The sequence below is a fragment of the Anabrus simplex genome, chromosome 3 (assembly GCF_040414725.1).
Source record: "Anabrus simplex isolate iqAnaSimp1 chromosome 3, ASM4041472v1, whole genome shotgun sequence".
In the NCBI taxonomy this organism is placed as follows: Eukaryota; Metazoa; Arthropoda; class Insecta; order Orthoptera; family Tettigoniidae; genus Anabrus; species Anabrus simplex.
The window spans coordinates 489,874,985-489,900,565 of record NC_090267.1 but is presented as its reverse complement, the minus strand read 5'-3'; the positions used below and the strand labels follow the sequence as shown (position 1 = coordinate 489,900,565).

At 44.1% G+C, this 25,581-nt stretch overlaps 4 non-coding genes across 4 annotated transcripts; 2 read left to right on the top strand and 2 right to left on the bottom strand.

Moving 5' to 3' along the window:
- Positions 1 to 7,368: 7,368 nt before the first annotated feature.
- On the top strand, positions 7,369 to 7,450 carry TRNAS-AGA (transfer RNA serine (anticodon AGA)). Its single transcript has one exon. It is a non-coding gene; the product is annotated as a tRNA-Ser (tRNA).
- A 1,665-nt stretch (positions 7,451 to 9,115) lies between these two features.
- On the bottom strand, positions 9,116 to 9,197 carry TRNAS-AGA (transfer RNA serine (anticodon AGA)). Its single transcript has one exon. It is a non-coding gene; the product is annotated as a tRNA-Ser (tRNA).
- A 5,228-nt stretch (positions 9,198 to 14,425) lies between these two features.
- TRNAS-AGA (transfer RNA serine (anticodon AGA)) lies at positions 14,426 to 14,507 on the bottom strand. The gene has a single exon. It is a non-coding gene; the product is annotated as a tRNA-Ser (tRNA).
- An 8,718-nt stretch (positions 14,508 to 23,225) lies between these two features.
- TRNAS-AGA (transfer RNA serine (anticodon AGA)) lies at positions 23,226 to 23,307 on the top strand. Its single transcript has one exon. It is a non-coding gene; the product is annotated as a tRNA-Ser (tRNA).
- The last annotated feature ends 2,274 nt before the right edge of the window (positions 23,308 to 25,581 follow it).

Genomic DNA, 25,581 nt, shown 5'->3' with positions numbered 1-25,581 from the left:
GCCCATTCAGCCAATGACTCGGACGTCAGTAGAATGGAATACCGGTAAATATTTATATTTCTGCACAAATTTGGGGAGTGACTGTCCCTCATTTTACGTCTCACGACGTAAAGAACAAAACATGGTAAGGCCGTAAGACCTCAAAACCATGTTTTAAGGGCCTAAAAACAACCGTTAAGAAGATATTGGCTTCAAATTACCCCGCTCTAGGAATCGGATGAAGAAAGGATCGGCCGGAACCATGGCAACGTCAGCTCAAGGATTCTACGATAGAATACAGGCCTGGTGTTCGAAGTACGCACGAACGTAAATGTTCTTCAAATGTTGTTAAATGTATGTACTACCTCGTGTTTCATCATCATCATCATCTGTTTACCCTCCAGGGTCGGCTTTTCCCTCGGACTTAGCGAGGATCCCACCTCTACCATCTCAAGGACAGTGTCCTGGAGCTTCAGACTCTTGGTCGGGGGATACAACTGGGGAGAATGAGCAGTACCTCGCCCAGGCGGCCTCACTTGCTATGCTGAACAGGGGACTTGTGGAGGGATGGAAATGGGAAGATTGCTCTTTTTTTTTTTTTTTTTTTTTTTTGCTAGGGGCTTTACGTCGCGCCGACACAGATAGGTCTTGTGGCGACGATGGGATAGGAAAGGCCTAGGAGTTGGAAGGAAGCGGCCGTGGCCTTAATTAAGGTACAGCCCCAGCATTTGCCTGGTGTGAAAATGGGAAACCACGGAAAACCATTTTCAGGGCTGCCGATAGTGGGATTCGAACCTACTATCTCCCGAATGCAAGCTCACAGCCGCGCGCCTCTACGAGCACGGCCAACTCGCCCGGTAGGGAAGATTGGAGGGGATAGGCAAGGAAGCGGCCGTGGACTTATGTTAGGTACCATCCCGGCATTCGCCTGGAGGAGAAGTGGGAAACCACGGAAAACCACTTCCAGGATGGCTGAGGTGGGAATCGAACCCACCTCTACTCAGTTGACCTCCCAAGGCTGAGTGGACCCCGTTCCAGCCCTCATACCACTTTTCAAATTTCGCAGCAGAGCCGGGAATCGAACCCGGGCCTCCGGGGGTGGCAGCTAATCAAGCTAACCACTAAACCACAGAGGCGGACTACCTCGTTTTTACATGTAACAAATTAGTTTTAAAATGTATCCTTTCATTATATCTAATTTATTTAATCTTAATTTAATCAAATCACCCATCGTTCTTGTGTCCGACTCATTGGCTGAACGGTCAGCGTACTGGCCTTCGGTTCAGAGGGTCCCGCGTTCGATTCCCCTTCGGGTCGGGGATTTTAACCGTAATTGCTTAATTCAAATAACACGGGGGCTGGGTGTATTTGTTGTCTTCATCATCATTTCATCCTACGGGCGTCAAATAGAAAGACCTGCACCTGGCGAGCCGAACCCGTCCTGGGATATCCCGGCACTAAAAGCCATACGACATTTTATTTATATCATTATTGTATTATTAATTTAATTGCCCGGCTCCATGGCTAAATGGTTAGCGTGCTGGCCTTTGGTTACAGGGGTCCCGGGTTCAATTCCTGGTAGGGTCGGGAATATTAACCGTCATTGGTTAATTACGCTGGAACGGGGCTGGTTGTATGTGTCGTCTTCATCATCATTTCATCCTCATCACGATGCGCAGGTCGCCTACCTCCACCTGGGGAGCCATTTCATTTCATAAATTTAATTTGTCTATACTAATATTATAAAGAGGAAAATGTTGTATATTTGTATGTAACGGATAGACTCAAAAAGTACTGAACAGATTTTAAAAATGATTTCACCTCTGGAAAGCTACATTGCCAGTGAATAACATGGGGTGTATTCTATTTTCAAAACAATTCGAGTAGGGGGTCACGGGGGGCGAGATATAAAAATAATACGTTAATGTAGGAAAAATATCGAATTTGTCGTAGAAGGACGAGACAAAACTCAATTTAATCCCCTTGACGCAAAGAACAAAACTCGGTAAGCCCTACGGGCCCGTAAACTATATTTTTAGGCCCTAAAACCAGCCGTTACGGAGATATTGGCACCACACTACCCCTGCTCTAGGAATAGGATAAAAAAATGAACTGAAATGAACGTCAGCTCCAGAATTCTACAATATATCACAAAAACCTAACATATTACAGACATGAAAATTGGTATTTGGAATCCTCTGTAAAAATAAAAGAACAAGAATATTCGTTTTCAGAAAATCCACCTAAGTTGGGGGGGGGGGTTAAAATAAGAGAGGAAGGAGTTGAATTATTTATATGAAGATACATATATCTCAGAAAATGACGATGTTACAGACGTTAAAATTGGTACTTGGAATCTCCTTTAAAAATGAACACACATTTTTCTGTGGAAAATCCACAGAATAAAAAAGCGGGTGAATTGTTAAAATGTGTATCTTCTTCTTCTTCTACCGCCTTACCCACACCTGTTGGGTTGCGGGTGCGAACTGTGTCGCCCGATTGGGTTTGACCCTGTTTTAAGGCTTGATGCCCTTCCTGACGGCAACCATGTTTGTAGGGATGTAATTACTATTGCGTGTTCCTGTTGTGGTTGATAATGTGGTGAGTTGAGTGAATATGAAGAGGAAAATGTTGGGACAAACACAAACAACCTGTCCCCGAGCCAGAAGAATTAATCACACGCGATAAAGAACTCCGACCTAGTCCGCAATCGAAGCCGAAAACCTGTAAACCAAAGACCTCCAGGCTGACCACTCATTTAATGAGTGAGGCAGTTTTAATAATGAGTATGTCTACATTATATCTCATAAACGTAACATGTTACGGACGTGAAAATTGGTATCTGCAGTCTCCTTTAAAAACAAAGAAACACGTACGTTTAGTTTTCGGAAAATCAACTTCGAGCTGGAGATCGAAAATAAGCGAAGGAGTTGAACTCTCTTTATGAGGATAACTTACAGTATATCTCAAGAACTAAGATGTTACAAACGTGAAATTTGGTATTTGGAATCTCCTTTAGAAACAAAGAAAACTTTTTTTTTTTTTTTTAGATAAAACAGGACTGTTTCTCACACATAGAGTTCCATGTCCCGTGTTCCAGATTTAGGTCTGCTAGTAGCCTGGTCATCTTAACGCCACAGACGTGGTTTACAAATAGGTTCTCGGTAAATGAAATGCAATTTTTCGGAGAGTTGTTATACTTTAGGGATTTACAGGTAAGGTCTTGGTGCAGTACCGAGGAACAAGTAATTTTAATCAAATTACGAAATCCTCGCGAGCGAAGCCGTGGGTAACAGCTAGTATTATATATAACTATTGTACAGTGATACAATGTAATAGTCCGCCTCTGTGGTGTAGTGGTTAGTGTGATTTGCTACCACCCCCGGAGGCCAGGGTTCGATTCCCAGTTCTGTCACGAAAATTGAGAAGTGGTACGAGGGCTGAACGGGGTCCACTCAGCCTCGGAAGGTCAACTGAACGGAGGGGAGTTCGATTCCCACCTCATTCATCCTGGAAGTGGTTTTCCGTGGTTTTTCACATCTCCTCAAGACAAATGCCTGGATGGTACCTATCTTAAGGCCACGGCCTCTTCCTTCCCTCTTCCTTGTCTATCTCTTCCAATCTTCCCATCCCACCGCAAGGCCCCTGTACAGCATAGCAGGTGAGGCCGCCTGAGCGAGATACTGGTCATTCTCCCCAGGTGTATCCCCCGACCCAGAGTCTGAAGCTCCATGACACTGGACTTGAGGCGCTAGAGGTGGGATCCCTTGCCGAGTCCGAGGGAAAACCGACCTTGGAGGGAAGCAGATTAAAAAAGAAAGAATGAACCGGGAAATGAACTCGGGCCTTCGATTCTGGAAGCTAACCACACTAACCACTATAATATATAAAACTTCCGAATGGTCGGAAACTTTAATTGATGCCAAGCTACTAATTTATCTAATATAACAGGGGAAATGCAGGAGTTGGTTTAATAATGAATAAGAAAATAGGGCAGCGGGTAAGCTACTACGACCAGCATAGTGAAAGAATTATTGTCGTCAAGATAGACACCAAACCAATGTCCACCACAATAGTGAAGGTCTATATGCCTACTAATTCAGCGGATGATGAAGAAATCGAAAGAATATATGAGGAGATAGAAGATTTAATACAATACGTAAAAGGTGACGAGAATCTAATTGTGATGGGAGACTAGAATGCAGTGGTAGGCCAAGGAAGAGAAGGTAATACAGCAGGAGAATTTGGATTGGGACAAAGGAACGAAAGAGGAAGTCGCCTGGTTGAATTCTGCACTGATCATAATTTAGTCCTTGCCAATACTTGGTTCAAACACCACAAACGACGGCTGTATACGTGGACGAGACCTGGAGACACTGGAAGGTATCAAATAGACTTCATTATGATTAGGCAGAGATTCAGAAACCAGGTGTTGGATTGCAAAACTTTCCCAGGAGCAGACGTGGACTCTGACCACAACTTGTTGGTCATGAAATGCCATCTGAAGTTGAAGAAATTGAAGAAAGGAAAGAATGCAAAAAGGTGGGATCTAGACAAGTTGAAAGAAAAGAGTGTGAGGGATTGTTTCAAGGAACATGTTGCACAAGGACTAAATGAAAAGGCTGAAAGAAACACTATAGAGGATGAGTGGGGAGTCATGAAAAATGAAGTCAATAGGGCTGCTGAGGAAATGTTAGGAAGGAAGAAAAGATCAACTAAGAATCACTGGATAACTCAGGAGATACTAGACCTGATTGATGAACGACGAAAATACAAGAATGCTAGAAATGAAGAGGGCAGAAAAGAATACATGCGATTAAAGAATCAAGTGGATAGAAAGTGCAAGGTAGCTAAGGAAGAATGGCTGAAGGAGAAGTGCAAGGATGTCGAAGGCTGTATGGTCCTGGGAAAGATAGATGCTGCATACAGGAAAATCAAGGAAATCTTTGAAGAAAGGAAATCTAGGTGTATGAATATTAATAGCTCAGATGGAAAGCCACTTCTAGGGAAAGAAGACAAAGCAGAAAGGTGGCAGGAGCATATCCAACAGTTATATCAAGGTAAAATGTAGATAATTTGGTTCTGGAACTTGAAGAGGCTGTTGATGCTGATGAAATGGGAGACCCAATTTTGAGGTCAGAGTTTGACAGAGCTGTGTGCGACCTAAATAGGAACAAGGAACCTGGAATTGATGACATTCCCTCTGAATTACTGACGGCCGTAGGAGAAACCAGCATGGCAAGGTTATTTCATTTAGTGTGCAAGATGTATGAGACAGGAGAAGTCCCATCCGATTTTCGACAGAATATTGTTATACCTATTCCCTAGAAAGCCGGTACTGACAAGTGTGAAAACTACCGCACTATTAGTTTAGTATCTCATGCCTGCAAAATTTTAACACGTATTATTTACAGAGAAATGGAAAAACAAGTTGAAGCTGAGTTGGGAGAAGATCAATTTGGCTTCAGAAGAAATGTCTAATAATAATGTTAATTGCTTTACGTCCCACTAACTACTTTTTCGGTCTTCGGAGACGCCGAGGTGCCAGTATTTAGTCCCGCGGGAGTTCTTTTACGTGCCAGTAACTCTACCGACACGAGGCTGACGTATTTGAGCACCTTCAAATACCACCGGACTGAGCCAGGATCGAACCTGCCACGTTGGGGTCAGAAGAACAGCGCCTTAACCGTCTGAGCCACTCAGCCCGGCCAAAAGAAATGTAGGAACACGTGAAGCAATCCTGACTTTACGTCTGATCTTAGAGGATCGAATCAAGAAGGACAAGCCCACGTACATGGCATTCGTAGATCTAGAAAAGGCATTCCATAATGTTGATTGGGCCAATCTATTTAGATTCTGAAGGTGATTGGGATCAGATACCGAGAACGAAGAATTATCTACAATCTGTATAAAAATCAGTCTGCAGTGATAATAATTGACGGCTTTGAAAAAGAAGCAGCAATCCAGAAAGGAGTGAGGCAAGGCTGCAGTTTGTCCGCCTTCCTTTTCAATATTTACATAGAACAGGCAGTAAAGGAAATCAAAGAGGAATTTGGAAAGGGAATCTCAATCCAAGGAGAGGAAATCAAAACCTTGAGATTTGCCGATGATATTGTTATTTTATATGAGACTGAAGAAGATCTCGAGAAGCTGCTGAATGATATGGACGAAGTCTTGGGTAAGGAGTACAAGATGAAATTAAATAAGTCGAAAACAAAAGTAATGGAGTGCAGTCGAACGAAGGCAGGTGATGCAGGAATTATTAAATTAGGAAATGAAGTCTTAAAGGAAGTAGAAAAATATTGTTACTTGGGTAGTAAAATAACTAACGATGGCAGAAGTGAGGACATCATCATCTGTTTACCATCCAGGTTCGGCTTTTCCCTCGGACTCAGCGAGGGATCCCACCTCTACCGCCTCAAGGGCAGTGTCCTGGAGCTTCAGACTCTTGGTCAGGGGATACAGCTGGGGAGTATGACCAGTACCTCGCCCAGGCGGCCTCACCTGCTATGGTGAACAGGGGCCTTGTAGGGGGATGGGAAGATTGGAAGGGATAGTCAAGGATGAGGGAAGGAAGCGGCCGTGGCCTTAAGTTAGGTACCATCCCGGCATTCGCCTGGAGGTGAAGTGGGAAACCACGGAAAACCACTTCGAGGATGGCTGAGGTGGGAATCGAACCCACCTCTACTCAGTTGACCTCCCGAGGCTGAGTGGACCCCGTTCCAGTCCTCGTACCACTTTTCAAATTTCGTGGCAGAGCCGGGAATCGAACCCGAACCTCCAGGGTGGCAGATAATCACGCTAACCATTACACCACAGAGGCGAGCAAGGAGCACACAAAATGCATATTAGCACAAGCAAGGAAGAGCTTTCTTAAGAAAATTAATTTGCTCACTTCAAACATTGATATAGGAATTAGAAAGATGTTTTCGAAGACTTTTGCGTGGAGCGTGGCATTGTATGGATGTGAAACATGGACGATAACTAGCTCAGAAAGAAAGAGAATAGAAGCTTTTGAAATGTGGTGTTACAGAAAAATGCTGAAGGTGAGATGGATAGATCGAATCACGAATGAAGAGATACTGAATCGATTTGGCTAAATTTGACGAGAAGAAGAGATAGAATGATAGGACACATCTTAAGATAGCCAGGACTTGTTCAGTTGGTTTTTCAAGGAAGTGTAGGTGGTAAGAACGGTAGGGGTAGACCAAGGTATGAATATGACAAGCAGATAAGAGCAGATGTAGGATGCAATAGTTACGTAGAAATGTAAAGGTTAGCACAGGATAGAGTGGCATGAAGAGCTGCATCAAACCAGTCTATGGACTGATGACTCAAACAACAACAACAACAACAACAACAACAACAACCTGTTCGTGGCATCAACGTGCAGTCGTGGCCGAGTGGTTATGGCGTCTGACTAGAAATAAGATTCTCTCTGGGAGCGTAGGTTCGAGTCCTACCGACTGCGTAGATTTTTCGTGCCCATCTCTTTACAGTATTAAAATACTGGAAATTGTTAAAAAAATTGCATTTTTATGCCTTTACTTTTGGAAAGCCTCAGCTGTCATCAATAAGGGGCCTAAGATACATTCAGTCCGCCTCTGTGGTGTAGTGGTTAGCGTGATTAGCTGCCACCCCCGGAGGCCCGGGTTCGATTCCCGGCTCTGCCACGAAATTTGAAAAGTGGTACGGGGGCTGGAACGGGGTCCACTCAGCCACGGGAGGTCAACTGAGTAGAGGTGGGTTCGATTCCCACCTCAGCCATCCTGGAAGTGGTTTTCCGTGGTTTCCCACTTCTCCTCCAGGCGAATGCCGGGATGGTACCTAACTTAAGGCCACGGCCGCTTCCTTCCCTCTTCCTTGCCTATCCCTTCCAATCTTCCCATCCCTCCACAAGGCCCCTGTTCAGCATAGCAGGTACTGGTCATACTCCCCAGTTGTATCCCCCGACCAAGAGTCTGAAACTCCAGGACACTGCCCTTGAGGCGGTAGAGGTGGGATCCCTCGCTAAGTCCGAGGGAAAAACCGAACCTGGAGGGTAAACAGATGATGATGATGAGATACATTCAATTGTGGACAAACCCTCCCCTCTTTTCCGAGACTACAGATTTCCATCTCATAATTCAACTTTCATATAAATAACTACATAAGTTTACCAATATGTCCGCCTCTACCATGCAGTGTTTAGTATGCCACCCCCGGAGGCCCGGGGTCCGTGGACTGCAAGGGGGTTCACTCGGCATCGGGAGGCCAACTGATTAGGGAGAGAATCGTTTTCAACTTCAGCCATTCTCGGAGTGGTCTTCCGTGGTTTCTTAATTCTTATCCAGGCATTTGCCGCGCCACGGCCGCTTTTTTCCTTCTTCCTTGTCTGTCCCTTTCAATTGTCCAAACATCCCACATTTCAGGAGAGGCCGCCTGGGCGAAGTACTGATCCTCCTCCCCAGTTGTATCCCAGACCCAAAGTCTCACCCTCCAGGACACTGCACTTGAGGCGATAAGGTGGGAATCCTTCGCTGAATCCAAGGGAAAAGCCAACTCTGGCTCTGGGCGGTGAACGGATTAAGAATTAGGGAAAGAAAGAAAGGATGATATAGCTAAGGAGACAACAGCGCTTGTACAAATTGCTTTTTTAAATAATTGATACAGGTGACTAAAATGGAATCCTCTTCTCCTTCTTCTGATGTGGTGTCGCGGGTGCGAACTATGTCTCACATGAGATTTGGCCCTGTTTTATGGCTGGATGCCCTTCTTAACGCCAACCCTATACGGAGGGATGTAATCACTATTGCGTGTTTCTGTGGTGGTTGGTAGTGTACAGCAGTGTGTTGACTGAATATGAAGAGGACAGTGTTGGGACAAACACAAACACAAGCACCCAGTGCGCGGGCCCGAGAATTAATCAGAGCCGATTCAAATCCCCGACCCGGCCGGTAATCGAACCCAGGACCCTCTGAACCGAAGGCGTCAACGCCGACCATTCGGACTATGAGTCGGACTTGGTTAGAATGGAATACCGGTAAATATGTATTTTTCTGCACAAATTAGGGGAGCGACTACGCTTCCCCCCTACCCTGTTCCTACTAATCACCGCCTCAGTTTGGCATAGAATAACAGATCATGAAAAAATGTACGCAGTCGGTAGGACTCGAACCTACGCTACCAGACGGAATCTGATTTCTAGTCAGACGCCTTAACCACTCGGCCACGACTGCACATAGTGACCAGCGCGGATGTTTGTATTACACAAATAGGTAAGAAACGAGATCAACTAGCCTTCTCTACATGCTCTGTTATGATGAGCTCTGTGCTGTGTGCTGTTTACAGGGATGCCAAGTCTATAAATGAAAATTACCCACACCTTCCTACATACATAACTCGTATTATTTGTCCCACCTCTCGAGACAGCACGCGGTTCGCGACGATCGTTTATCTTCTATCACTCTACAGAAAATAAAGGTTGCAAATTTCGGGCTGAGAAAACTTGTCAGTAACGCCGTCTTTACATGATGCCAGTTGTCAGAATACAGTTGACTGGCTTACAAGTACTGTACTGGCTACGTGTGAACACTTCGGTCCGGTTGTCTAGGCAATTGATTGTTTCCAGCGCGAGACTGAGGACAACCAACCCCCACCACCCGGAGCTCAGTATTGTTGCGACTTTTGGCGTCAGCAGAGAGGAGCAGCTGCCGGCGTGGTCTTGATGGTTTAAATACTTTATATTTTCATTTATTTCTAAGCTGTTCGCGTGATCTTTTTCCTCATCTTCTTCTTTATCTGTTTACCATCCAGGGCCGGTTTCTATCCTCGGACTCAGCGAGGGGGATTGGAAGTTTGGAAGGTCTTAAGTTAGGTACCGTCCCGGCATTTACCTGGAGGAGAAATGGGGAACCTCGGAAAATAACTTCCAGAATGGCTGAGGTGGGAATCGAACTCAACTCTACTCAGTTGACCTCTCGAGGCCGAGTGGATCCCGTTCCAGCCCTCGTACCACCTTTAAAATTTCGTTGCAGAGCCGGGAATAATGCCCGGGCCTCGGGGGTTGGCAGCTAATCGCACTAACCACTACACCACAGAGGCGGACAATTCAAGTTTCACATAAATAAATACATTAGTATACGAATATGTCCGTCTCTGCGGTGTAGTGTTTAGTGTGCCAACCCAGGATGCCCGGGTTCGATTCCCGGCTCCGCCACGAAATTTGAAAAGTGGTACGTGTACTGAAAGGGGTTCCACTCGGAATCGGGAGGTCCACTGATTAGAGAGAGATTCGATTTCTACTTCAGCCATTGTCGGAGTGGTTTTCCGTGATTTCCCAATTCTTCTCCAGGTATTTGCCGGGCCACAGCGGCTTCTTTCCCTCTTCCTTTTCTATCCCTTCCAATCGTCCCATCATCCCACAAGGCCCCTGTTTAGCATAGCAGGTGAGGGCGCATGGGCTAGGTACTAATCCTCCTCCCCAGTTTCATCCCAGACCCAAGTCCGACGCTCCAGGACATTGCCCATGAGGCGGTGAATGTGGGAATTCTTCGCTGAATCCAAGGGGAAAACCAACTCTGGACGGTGAACGGATTAAAAATTAGAGAAGGAAAGAAAGAAAGAAAGAAAGAAAGAAAGAAAGAATTAAAGAAAGAAATAGCTAATGAGACAACAGGGTTTGTACAAATTGCTTTTTTAATTAATTGACAGATTCAGGTTGTGATGTTTGGGACATCACTGCATGTTTTTAATTATTGAACTATGAAATTAATTGATAAGATGTGTATATTTAATCACTGATAGGTCATGTTTAAATTAATATGTATATATATATATATATATATAGGGTTTTTATCATCCATTTCAATCATCATTTCATTTCTTTGTATCGCGGCTATAACGTATTCTGAACGAACAAATTATTCGGTAAAGTATTTCAACACCATGCATATTTATAACTTGCAGTAAATTTTCCAATAGCCGTTGTGAGGTGACCAGAGTCAGCAGGCTAATTTCAGCCCAATTCCAGGAAAAGTACGTCATCTAGGTTACGAGAGACCTTACTCTGTCTACCTCATGAAGAGACAGTTGATACATTATTAACACCCACTTTTCAAACTCCGCTTCGGGACGCGTTATTTCAGCGGGAAAGTTCAGCCTATGCGAATGAACGTAATGAAGCAACGTGATGGATTCACAGCTATACATCGGAGAAGGGATGAGACTTCGAATCTTACTGGACCATGTGATATGGCTGATGGAAGGAGACTTTTGAACCGATATATACCACCGACAAGAGCTGGAGTAGACATTCAGATTCAGATTCTTATTAGCATTAGCAGTCGTTTTCACATTCATACTCGTATTCTTACTCGTGAGCAGATTGTCACTTGTATTCGGACATTCTGATTCTGATTCTCACGCTTGGAAGATACTCTTACTACGATTCTACGTCTATACATCAGAGAAGATTTTAACTTAGTTCACTTCGCATCTGAGTATATTCTACTCAAAAGTTACTCTCATTGGGACTTGTTATCTCAATGACGAGAGGTAGTCAACGGGAGACCGGTTCTGACTAGTATAGGGAAGGAGAGCTTTTATTATGAAATTAGCTACGCTACTGTTCCGTAATACGGAAGAATACGAATGTATTCTCTCCATGAACATAACCCATGGTGGTTTTGCACTTAAAATTAGGACTCATTACGACTTTATGTAAGGAGTACAGTAGGAAGTGTTAAGGACAGGAAATGTAGAAGTAGGACTGGAATCCAACAACAGAGAAGGCAGCCGGTACGAGATCCACATATCATCAGCTTCAAGACAACAGAGTCTACATATGGTGAGCTTATGGCATAAGTTACTGCATGTCTTCGCGCAACAGTTCTTTTTTTTTAAATTAATTTCATTCAATTTTTCTTCTGCGTCCGTAAGTTCAGATGTCTTTAAAACGCCGTTACGTCACGTTTTTCATCTTAATAAATAGCTGTTTTAATTTGTATTTTATGAAATTATTATTAATCATCCTTAAATTCCAAGTAAGTGTACTTAATGATTTGTGTTCCGTTCACCTCAGCCCTGGGAGTTTTTTGAGTCTCATTACGCATTATTATTATTACTAATTATCTACTTTTGTTTTCAAGCCATAAGCTTGAAGACTGGCGCCCTTGGGATACTGTTTCTGGAGAAACAATGACATATAATTTATTTATTTTAATATTAAAGTCAGGGGCGTATTCTCCTTGAATGCAAGGCATTCATTGCATGCGTTATGATAACACAAAGAACTGTCTGATTTACGATTTTAGGTTGTTTCAGGTCAAATATTAACGATTTCATCTCTCAGAAGTTCAAAAGGTCCGCGCAACTGTACTAGTTCCGTTGCTTGATTACGTGTGGTGCTGGTGTAGTCTCGCCGTCTACTCCACTCTCGGAAGAAAGAGACAGCAAATGGGGGAGTTAACGACGTAAGGCATTCAATCGTAAAATTGCATTCACTGGCAGACGTAGTTCAGAAACCCTCCGAACGATGTCGCTGCAATTGAAACTTGGTCAGAATTTGTCACCCCATACCCGTGCTACCCTCTGCCATCTGTTAGCAACTTGGAGAAAGTCGACATGTTTGCAGCGAACGGGACACACAGATTACCCCCTAGCGAGAACCCAACGTGAAGAAACTGACCAATGCCACTGGGGTGACTTACCTCCAGTGCTTGAGTTGTGGCTAACTAGTGAGTTAATTCATTGTGTGTTTTGCTGATTAGTGAGTTCATTCTGTGTGTGCTGTTCCTGTGCTATTCCTGTGCTATTCGTCGTTTTGCGCACATGTGGTATTAACGATGGATGAGTCTAAAACGGATATAATTGTAAATCAGTTTGAAAAGCCATTTACTGGTCGTTCGTTTGATGAAAAGATGCAAATAGTTAAAGCCGCGCGACCTCTACCTTCCCTCGTAAATTTCTTCTTCTTCTTCTTAATCTGCTTACCACCGGGCGAGTTGGCCGTGCGCGTAGAGGCGCGCGGCTGTGAGCTTGCATCCGGGAGATAGTAGGTTCGAATCCCACTATCGGCAGCCCTGAAGATGGTTTTCCGTGGTTTCCCATTTTCACACCAGGCAAATGCTGGGGCTGTACCTTAATTAAGGCCACGGCCGCTTCCTTCCAACTCCTAGGCCTTTCCTATCCCATCGTCGCCATAAGACCTATCTGTGTCGGTGCGACGTAAAGCCCCTAGCAAAAAAAAAATCTGCTTACCCTCCAGGGTTGGCTTTTCCCTCGGACTCAGAGAGGGATCCCTCCTCTACCGCCTCAAGGGCAGTGTCCTGGAGCTTCAGACTCTGGGTCGGGGGATACAACTGGGGAGGATGACAAGTACCTCACCCAGGCTGCCTCACCTGCTATGCTGAACAGGGGCCTTGCGGTGGATGGGAAGATTGGAAGGGATAGACAAGGAAGAGGGAAGGAAGCGGCCGTGGCCTGAAGTTAGGTACCATCCCGGCATTTGCCTGGAGGAGAAGTGGGAAACCACGGAAAACCACTTCCAGGATGGCAGAGGTGGGAATCGAACCTACCTCTACTCAGTTGATCTCCCGAGGCTGAGTGGACCCCGTTCCAGCCCTCGTACCACATTACTATTTCGTGGCAGAGCCGGGAAGCGAACCCGGTCCTCCGGGGGTGGCAGCTAATTACATTAACTACTACACCACAGAGGCGGACCCTCGTAAATTTAAAAAGAGAAAACAAGAATTGTGTACGCACGTTCAATCCAGAAACTTACAGTAAAACTGTTTGGCTCGAGTTCACCTACATGTAATTAGGGTGAGTAGAATTTAAATTTACTTAATACATTGTGTTAACTGCATGGTTACTAGTTGCATGCCTCAGTGGAGATTCCAGGATACGCCACTGATTAAAGTGACCCGCCACGTTATAAATTTGTCATACATCTGTGGGCCAAGTGGGTACGTCACAGGGTGGCTAGAATGGAATCATTACTATTTCCTACCGCTTTTCCCACACATGTGAGGTCGCGAGTGCGAACTGTGTCGCACATTGGATTTGGCCCTTTCTTACGGCCGGATGCCCTTCCTGCGCCAACCGTATACGGTGGGATGTAATCACTATTGCGTGTTTCTGTGATGTTTCGTAGTGTACATTAGTGTGTTGTCTGATTATGAAGAGGACAGTGTCGGGCCAAACTCAAGCACCCAGTTCCCGGGACAAAAGTATTAATCAGAGGCGATTAAATTTCCCGACCCGGCCGGTAATCGAACCCGGGACTCTCTGAACCGAAGGAGTCAACGGCGACCATTCAGCCAATGAGTCGGACTGGGTTTGAATGGAATACCGGTAAATATTTATTTTTCTGCACATACTGGGGGAGCGACTGTCCCTCCAAACCGCCCCCGTTCCTGCTAATCACCGCCTCTGCTTGGCATAGAATAGATCATGAAAAAATCCTCGCAGTCGGTAGGACTCGAACCTACGCTCCCAGAGGGAATCTCATTTCTAGTCAGACGCCTTAACCACTCAGCCACGACTGCACATAACGACCAATGCAGATGTTTGTATTACACAAACAGGTATGAAACGAGATCAACTTGCCTTCTCTACATGCTCTGTTATGATGAGCTCTACCAGGGCTCTACGGGCTGTGTCCTGTCTACAGGAATGCCAAGTCTATAAATGAAAATTACCCACACCTTCCTACATACATAACTAGTATTATTTGTCCCACCTCTCGAGACAGCACCCGGTTCGCGACGATCGTTTATCTTCTATCACTCTACAGAAATTAAAGGTTGCAAATTTCGGCCTGAGAAAACTTGTCAGTAACGCCGTCTTTACATGTTGCCAGTTGTCAGAATACAGTTGACTGGCTTACAAGTACTGTACTGGCTACGTGTGAACACTTCGGTCCGGTCGTCTAGGCAATTGATTGTTTCCAGGGCTAGACTGAGGACAACCAACCCCCCCACCCCCACCCGGAGCTCAGTATTGTTGCGACTATTGGCGTCAGCAGAGAGGAGCAGCTGCCTGCGTGGTCTTGATACATGCATACATTATCATTATAGACTGTTATGCCTTTCAGCGTTCAGTCTGCAAGCCTCTGAGAATTTACTAAACGTCGCCACAATCCTCGATTTGCAATTGGTGTTGTGGCCTCATTTAGTTCTATACCTCTTATCTTTAAATCGTTAGAAACCGAGTCTAACCATCGTCGTCTTGGTCTCCCTCTACTTCTCTTACCGTCCATAACAGAGTCCATTATTCTCCTAGCTAACCTATCCTCTTCCATTCGTCTCACATGACCCCACCACCGAAGCCGTTTTATGCGTACAGCTTCATCCATCGAGTTCATTCCTAAATTAGCCTTTATCTCCTCATTCCGAGTACCCTCCTGGCATTGTTCCCTCCTGTTTTTACCAACAATCATTCTTGCTACTTTCATGTCTGTTACTTCTAACTTATGAATAAGATATCCTGTGTCCACCCAGCTTTCGCTCCCGTAAAGCAAAGTTGGTCTGAAAACAGACCGATGTAAAGATAGTTTCGTCTGGGAGCTGACTTCCTTCTTACAGAATACTGCTGATCGCAACTGCGAGCTCACTGCATTAGCTTTACTACACCTTGATTAAATCTCACTTACTATATTACCATCCTGAGAGAACACACAATCTAAATACTTGAAATTATCGACCTGTTCTAGCTTTGTATCACCAATCTGACAATCAATCCTGTTGAATTTATTACCTACTGACATCAATTTAGTCTTCGAGAGGCTAATTTTCATACCATACTCATTGCACCTATTTTCAAGTTCCAAGATATTAGACTGCAGGCTTTCGGCACAGTCTGCCATTAAGACCAAGTCGTCAGCATAGGCCAAACTGCTTACTACATTTCCACCTAACTGAATCCCTCCCTGCCATTTTATACCTTTCAGTAGATGATCCATGAAAACTACAAACAGCAAAGGTGAAAGATTACAGCCTTGTCTAACTCCTGTAAGTACCCTGAACCAAGAACTCATTCTACCATCAATTCTCACTGAAGCCCAATTGTCAACATAAATGCCTTTGATTGATTTTAATAATCTGCCTTTAATTCCATAGTCCCCCAGTATGGCGAACATCTTTTCCCTCGGTACCCTGTCATATGCTTTCTCTAGATCTACGAAACATAAACACAACTGCCTATTCCTCTCGCAGCATTTTTCAATTACATGGTGCATACTGAAGATCTGATCCTGACAGCCTCTCTGTGGTGTGAAACCACACTGGTTTTCATCCAACTTCCTCTCAACGACTGAACGCACCCTCCCTTCCAAGATGCTAGTGAATACTTTGCCTGGTATACTAATCAATGAGATACCTCGATAGTTGTTGCAATCCTTCCAGTTCCCTTGCTTATAGATAGGTGCAATTACTGCTTTTGTCCAATCTGAAGGTATCTTACCAACACTCCATGCTAATTTTACTATTCTATGAAGCCATTTCATCCCTGCCTTCCCACTATACTTCACCATTTCAGGTCTAATTTCATCTATTCCTGCTGCCTTATGACAATGGAGTTTATTTACTATCCTTTCCACTTCCTCAAGCATAATTTCACCAACATCATTTTCCTCCTCCCCATGAGCTTGGCTGTTTGCAACACCACCATGATGATTTCCTTTTACATTGAGAATATGTTCAAAATATTCCCTCCACGTCTCCAGTGATTCCCTGGGGTCTATTATGAGTTCACCTGATTTACTCAAAACACTGTTCATTTCATTTTTCTCTCCATTCCTAAGATTTTTTATTACTGTCCAAAAAGGTTTCCCTGCTGCTTGACATAGCCTTTCCAAGTTATTACCAAAATCTTCCCATGACTTCTTTTTGGATTCAACAACTATTTGTTTCGCTCTGCTTCTTTCATCTACGTACCAATCCCTGTCTGCCTCGGCCCTTGTTTGGAGCCATTTCTGATAAGCCTTCTTTTTACGTTTACAGGCTGCTCTCACTTCATCATTCCACCAAGATGTTCGCCTTTTCCCATCTTTACACACAGTTGTTCCTAGGCATTCCCTTGCTGTTTCTACTACAGCATCCCTGTATGCCACCCATTCACTTTCTATATCCTGAACCTGCTTACTGTCTACTGTTCGAAACTTCTCACTAATCATATCCATGTACTTCTGTCTAATTTCCTCGTCCTGGAGATTTTCTACCCTTATTCGTTTGCAGACAGATTTCACTTTCTCTACCCTAGGCCTAGAGATACTTAGTTCACTACAGATCAGATACTGGTCTGTATCATCGAAAAATCCCCGAAAAACTCTTACATTCCTAACAGATTTCCTGAATTCAAAGTCTTTTAAGATATAGTCTATTATGCATCTGGTACCCCTAGCCTCCCATGTGTAGCGGTGAATAGCCTTATGCTTGAAGAATGTATTCGTAACAGCTAAACCCATACTAGCACAGAAGTCCAGCAAACGCTTCCCATTCTCATTAGCTTCCATATCTTCCCCACATTTACCCATCACCCTTTCGTATCCTTCAGTTCTATTCCCAACTCTCGCATTGAAATCGCCCATTAGCACTATTCTATCCTTGCTGTTGACCCTGACCACGATGTCACTCAATCCTTCATAAAACTTGTCAACTTCATCCGCATCTGCACCCTCACATGGTGGATACACGGACACAATTCTTGTCTTAATTCCTCCCACTGACAAATCTACCCACATCATTCGCTCATTTACGTGCCTAACAGAAACTATGTTGCGTGCAATGGTATTCCTGATAAAGAGCCCTACCCCAGACTCTGCCCTTCCCTTTCTAACACCCGTCAAGTACACTTTAGAATCTCCTATCTCTTCCTCATTATCTCCCCTTACCCGAATATCACTTACTTCTAGCACATCCAGATGCATCCTCTTTGCTGACTCAGCCAGTTCTACCTTCTTTCTTCCATAAGCCCCATTAATATTGATAGCTCCCCATCGAATTCCATTTCGTTCACCAAGTTGTTTCCAAGGAGTCCCTCGCCTGTCAAATGGGAGTGGGACTCCATTACTCCCATAGGTCCGAGGCTTGCTTAAAGTGTTCTGAGCTCGGTAAATTCATGAAGCAGGATGCCGCCCTACTTGCACATAGTCCAAGTGAGGATCTCTCCTCTAACGGGTTATGGACCATCGGTGAATTGTATAGTCCTAGCCGCCTGAGCACAAGGAGGGCCACGACTCAGAATATGTCCGAGATGCCCACTCCCATTCCATAGCAACTGGTATCCCGACTCTCAGGACCACTTACTAGGCCACTCAGCCGTTGCCCATGGTTCACGAACTAGGACGTGACTACAGTAACCCACAAACATGAAATAAATAAATAAATAAATAAATAAATAAATAAATAAATAAATAAATAAATAAATAAATAAATAAATAAATAAATAAATAAATAAATAAATAAATAAATAATTTAATTTTCATTTATCTGTAAGCTGTTCGCGTGATCTTTTTCCTCATCTTCTTCTTCTTTATCTGTTTACCCTCAAGGGTCTGTTTTTTCCTCCGACTCAGCGAGTTATCCCACCTGTACCACCTCAAGGGCAGTGTGCTGGAGCTTCAGACTCACGATCGGGGGATACAACTGGGCAGGACCTCGCCCAGGCGGCCTCATTCGCTATGCTGAACAGGGGCCTTGCTGGGGGATGGGAAGATTGGAATAGATAGGCAAGGACGAGGGAAGGACGCAGCCGTATCCTTAAGTTTAGGTACCATCGCGGCATTTGCCTGGAGGAGAAGTGGGAAAACAACGGAAAACCACTTGCAGGATGGCTGAGGTGGGAATCGAACCCAACTCTACTCAGTTGACCTCCCGAGGCTGAGTGGACCCAGTTCCAGACCTCGTACCACCTTTCAAATTTCGTGGCAGAGCTGGGAATCATGCCCGAGCCTCCGCGGGTGGCAGCTAATCACACTAACCACAACACCACAAAGGTGGACTAAATACTTTAATTTTTAAATTATGTTTAAGCTGTTCGCGTGATCATGGCTCCAGAGTGGCGTGGCGATACTAACTTAAATTTCTCGATATGTATACGGAACGACGTTGTTTGTCGGACCAGCACGATAACCTGTACTTCTTCTTCTTCTTCTTCTTCTTATTCTTATTATTATTATTATTATTATTATTATTATTATTATTATTATTATTATTATTATTATTATTATTATTATTATTATTATTATTATTATTATTATTATTATTCTTTATCAGTTGACACTTCAGAGTCTGTTTTTCCCTCGGACTCAGCGAGGGATCCCATTTCTACCCCCTCAAGGGCAGTGTCTTGGAGCTTCAGACTCTGGGTCGGGTGATAGAACTGGAGAGGATGACCAGTACCACGCCCAGGCGGCCTCACCTGCTATGCTGAACAACAGGGGCCTTGTGGAGGGATGGGAAGATTGAAAGAGATAGACAGGGAAGAGCGAAGCAAGCGGCCGTGGCCTTAAGTTAGGTACCATTCCGGCACCTGCCTGGAGGAGAAGAGGGAAACTACGGAAAACCACTTCCAGGATGGCTGAGGTGGGAATCGAACCCACCTTTACTCAGTTTATCTCCTGAGGCTGAGTGGACCCCGTTCCAGCCCTCGTACCACATTTCAAAATTCGTGGCAGAACCGGGCATCGAACCCGGGCCTCATAGGGAGGCAGTTAATCACGCTAACCACTACACCAAGCTACTAATTTATCTAAAAAAACCTGTTCATGTGGACTGATGTGTAGTCATGGCCGAGTGGTTAAGGCGTCTTTCTACGTATATGAGTCAGATTCGCTCTGGGAGCGTAGGAGCGAGTCCCACCGACGGCGTAGGTTTTTTACAATGCTACATTACTGGAAATAGTTAAGAAAAACTTCGCATGATTATGCCTTTACTTTTGGAAAGCCTCAGCTGTCATCATTAAGGGGCCTAATATGTAGGTAGTCCGCCCCACTAATACACTGAAATGTGGACAAACCCTCCCCTCTTTTCCCAGACTACAGATTAACAACTCATAATTCAACTTTTGTATAAATAAGTACAAGTGTACGAATATTCCGAATCTGCGGTGTATTGTTTAGTGTGACAACCCCCGGAGGCCCGAGTTCGATTCCCGGCTACGCCATGAAATTTTAAAAGTGGTACGTGGACTGGAAGGGGGTCTACTCTTCATCGGGAGGACAAGTGATTAGAGACAGATTCGATTTCCACTTCAGCTATTCTCTGAGTGGTATTCCATGGTTTCCCAATTCTTCTCCAGGCATTTGCCGGGCCACGGCCGCTTCTTTCCCTCTTCCTTGTCTATCCCTTCCAATCGTCCCATCATCCCACAAGGCCTTTGTTTAGCAGGTAATGATCCTCCTCCCCAGTTGTACCCCGGACCCAAAGTCTCGCGCTATAGGACTTTGCCCTTCACGCGATGAAGGTGGGAATCCTTCGCTGAATCCAGTGGAAAAACCAACCCTTGACGGTGAACGGATTAAGAATTAGAGAAAGAAGATATATGCAAGTAGACAGCAGTGTTTGTAAAAATTACTTTTTTAAATATTTGATGGATTCAGGTGACTAGAATGGAATCTTCTTTTTCTCCTTCTGCGGGGCCTAAAGACAACCGTTATGAAGATTGTACCGGTTGGTAAACCTCTACGACGCACTTTTGAATTTTTCGCCTTTAAGTACTCCCCTACGGCAGAAACTCTGAACTTTAAAAACTGAATTATCTGAACAGTTTCTCAGAAGATGTCACTGTGTTAATTTCGAACTGCTTTGGTTTTACTAATTATCAAGAAGTGTGGACATTCTCTGATAGATGTCTCTACAAAAACTATAACCATGCACCCTGGTGCGAAGTGGTAGAACTTTATTTGAAGAAATTTTGTATTTATAAGTTTGTTCCTGACTAAATTTCGTTCTTTCATTTGTGGGTTGGCAATATAAATCTTCTCTTTCCGCCAGTTTGAAGTTAGCCAATCAATAATTTATGTCAGTAATTTTCAGCCAATTGCGTCTTTCTTCTCCAAATTTGATGTGTAACTGCAAGCTACCCAAAAAACTACTGTAGGTGTGTCTTAATTATTCATGAAAGGTCTCGAATCTTCCCCAAGAATATAAAAACTGCTGATTTTCCTGGCTCTCGGCCACTTCAAAAACATCTAGCTTAGTGTATAGAAGTATAGCAGGGGGCGAGTAGCGCCTCTTCCTACGGCCAGCAGCTCTTCAACAAAGGTAATGGCCTTTTAACATCTTTATTTCTGGATAACTCAGCAGTTTAACCCTCAGGGAAGGTCCGAAACCTTTTCAATGTAACCTACCTGTCTCAAAATGTAACTTAGTGCCGGCTTATGCAAAATTTTCTTATTACTTTAACTGTAAGTCGGGGATAGAGAGTGCTTTTCCCGCTCGAGCTCCCCTTCATTTTTGATTTGAGGTGACTACGTTTTCATAACCGATTTTCTACTCTAAATGTATTAAAATGTTCTTATACGATTCACCTCCCTAGCTTGGGAATAGCCCGTGTGTCATCGGTCTAGTGCCTCTTAGGTTTTAAAAAGTGAATTTAGGAGTGCTAATCCAGGCCTCCTTTCCTTTTGCATTTAGGGCCATTTAAATTAAACTATTATTTTTCTTTTAAGGCCCTGTAGGCTGGCTACGAGATACCCCTGTTTAATACTTGTAAGTTGTGCCTCGATGGCAAGTGATTGTAAAGAATAGTATAGCCTTTAATAGGCTTGAAAGATTGAGAGCAGGTCAGCCCTTTCTGGTGTTTTGAAAGGTGTCTTTAGGTGGGTTGACATTACTAAGTGGGAGCAAGTGCTTCATGTAATTAGGGGTTTTCTGCCCTTTGGTTATTTGTGGTTGTGAGCTGAGAGCTCAGGAATTATAAAACTTGGGCCTCGAAGCCCAGATCTTGTAATGATCCCCTAAATCTTGTGATTTCGTTGTACCAGATTTTGGCTTGTTGTTCATTTGTTACTTGTTGAATTTTGAAAGTCTATACGAAATTTGTTAAGGTCTGAAAATATAACCTTTATGATAATTTCAATTCATCTTTCGAACTTGTAGTTAGACCCATTCCAGCCCGCGCCTTCTTTCACCTCTGCATTCCACGGGTAACTCCGTAACAAAGATATTGGCATCACATTACCCCGCTCTAGGAATCGGATGAAGAAATGATCGGCCGTAACCATGACGTCAGCTCAAGTATTCTACAGTAGAATATAGGCCTGGTGTTCGAAGTAGGCACGTGCGTAAATGTTTTCTAATGTTATTAAATTTTATGTCCTACCTCTTTTTTACATGTTGGATATTAGTTTGAAGAATGTATCCTTTCATTATATCTATTTTGTTTCATCATGATTTAATCTAATCACTCATCATTCTTGTATTATTATTATTATTAGTTTAATTGTCCGGCTGCATGGCTAAATGGTTAGCGAGCTGGCCTATGGTAACAGGAGCCCGGCTTCGATTCCTGGCAGGGTCCGTAATTTCTACTCGAAAATTCCCGGCACTAAAACCCATACGCCATTTCATTCCATTTATCTAATTTGTATTAAATATAATTATTGTAAAGTAATACATTGTAATATATGTATACTTCAGTGCCTGGTTAGATGGAAGAGAAGGCCTGATTGCCTTAACCTTACCAGGTATTATTATTATTATTATTACTTTTTTTGCTAGTTGCTTTACGTCGCACCGACACAGATACGTCTTATGGGGATGATGGGACAGGAAAAGGCTAGGAGTGGGAAGGAAGCGGCCGTGGCGCTAATTAAGGTACAGCCCCAGCATTTGCCTGGTGTGAAAATGGGAAACCACGGAAAAACTCGCCAGGTGCTGGTTTTTTATTTGATATCCGTAGGCGACCTGCGCGTTGTGATGAGGATGAAATGATGTTGAAGACGACACATACAACCAGCCCCCGGGGTTCGAACATACTACCTCCCGAATACTGCATATTGGCCGCACTTAACCGCCTGCAGCTATCGAGCTCGATTGTCAGGTACAATAAAACATAACCTCTACTGCCTCAAGCCCTCGTACCACTTCTCAAACTTTGTGGCAGAACCGTCAACTGAACTCGGGCCTTCGGTGGTAGAGCTACTATAATTTGTTAAACTTTTGAATGGTCGGGATCTTTACTTGCTGCCAGCCTACTAATTTATTTATCTAAAATAACCTAAAATCTAAAATCTAAAATAAAAATCTAAAATAGTCCGATGTGCAGTCGTGGCCGAGTGGTTAAGGCGTCTGACTAGAAATCAGATTCCCTCTGGGAGCGTAGGTTCGAGTCCTACCGACTGCGAAGATTTTTCGTGCTCTCATTTTTTACAATGCTAAAATACTGGAAATTGTTAAGAAAAACTTCGCATTATTATGGCTTTACATAACATGTAGGTAATCCGCCCCACTAATACATTGAATTGTGAACAACCCTCCTCCTCTTTTCCCAGACTACCGGTGCGAAGTAAAGCAAATTGAAAAAAAAATCCCAGACGACAGGTTTCCATCTCATAATTCAACGTACATGTAAGTAAATACATAAGTGTACCAATTGTCCGCCTCTGCGGTGTAGTGTTCAGTGTGACATCCCCGGAGTCACGGGTTCGATTCCCGGCTCTACCACGAAGTTTGAAAAGTGGTACGAGGGCTGGAACGGGGTCCACTCAGCCTCGGGAGGTCAAATGAGTACAGGGGGGTTCGATTCCCTCCTCAGCCACCCTGGAAATGGTTTTCTGTGGTTTCCCACTTCTCCTCCAGGCAAATGCCGGGATGGTATCTAACTTAAGGCCACGGCCGCTTCCTTCCCTCTTCCTTGTCTATCCCTTCCAACCTTCCCATCCGCCCACAAGGACCCTGTTCATCATAGCAGGTTAGGCCGCCTGGACGAGGTACTGGTTATCCTCCCCAGTTGTAACAACTGACCCAGAGTCTGAAGCTCCAGGACACTGCCCTTGAGGCAGTAGAGGTGGGATCCCTGGGTGAGTCCGAGGGAAAAACAGAACCTGGAGGGTAAGCAGATTAAGAAGAATAAGATTGTCCTTAAGTCACTACTAAATGTGAAATATTTCCTACGTATTTTTCACAGGTTTCTTTCAAAACAAGGATCCTTATGCCTTATTTTGAATCAAACATACTACATCGGACATACACTCCTTTATATAACCACCTATCGTGGCCCCGACTAGAAATCCGTCGTACTGTGATACCCTATGCCGTCTCCATAAAATCCTTCATTCTTCACAGCCATTTTAGCTTACTTCATATTTCAAATACCTTTCTTCTTATCACATCTCAACACTAGATCTACTAATAATTACGTCCTTGCTTTACCTACCCATAGTACTGCCATCTACGATAAATCATTCACAGTAATTGCCTGCCATGAGTGGAACCTATTCCCACTTTCCAGGAAGGACTATGGAGACATTTATGAGCCAGTAAGGATCATCGTCCGCCTCTGTGGTAGTGGTGGTTGTGATTATTGTTTTAAGAGGAAGTACAACTAGGCAACCATCCTCTATATAACACTCACAAGAGGGAAAAAGGAAAGGGATCCGACACTTCGGAAAATGAAGATATCGATCAAAGAAAGACAAGGGCCACGAAGGGCGTGTAAATGAAAGACTCCCTAGCCCTCGCAAACCGAATGGCGTCGGGGTCGGAAAAGAACAAGTGTTGACCAAGAGAGGTCGGATAGGATAGATGAAAGTGAGGAGCCTGGCAGAAGTAAGTGGAAGCAATGCCACGACTCAGTTAATGGCCCCGTGGTCGCCAACCCACGCTCCCAAGTTCGGAACCACTGGGGATTTTTCCAGTCGCCTAAAGAAATAGCTAAGGAGACAACAACGCTTGTAAAATTTGCTTTTTAATATAACTGATGGATTCAGTTGACTAGAATGGAATCTTCTTCTTCTGTGGGGTCGCGGGTGCGATCTGCGTCGCACATGGGATTTGGCCCTGTTTTACGGCCGGACCCCTTCCTAACGCCAACCCTATACGAATGGATGTAATCACTACTGCGTGTTTCTATCGCGGTTGGTAGTGCACAGTTGTGTGTTGACTGAATATGAAGAGGACAGTGTTGGGACAAACACAAACACCCAGTTCCCGGGTCAGAAGAATTAAGCAGAGGCGATTAAAATTCCCAACCCAGCCGGTAATCGAACCGAAGGCCTCAACGCTGTCCATTCAGCCAATGACACGGACATGAGTAGAATGGAATACCGGTAAATATTTATCTTTCTGCACAAATTTGGGGAGCGACTGTCCCTCATTTTACGTCTCACGACGTGAAGAACAAAACTTGGTAAGGCCCTAGGATCCCAAAACCATGTTTTAAGGGCCTAAAAACAACCGTTAAGAAGATATTGGCTTCAAATTACCCCGCTCTAGGAATCGGGTGAAGAAAGGATCGGCCGGAACCATGGCAACGTCAGCTCAAGGATACTACGATAGAATACGGGCCTGGTGTTCGAAGTAGGCACGTACGTAAATGTTCTTCAGATGTTGTTAAATGTATGTACTTTACACGTAGCAAATTACTTTTAGAATGTATCCTTTCATTATATCTAATTTA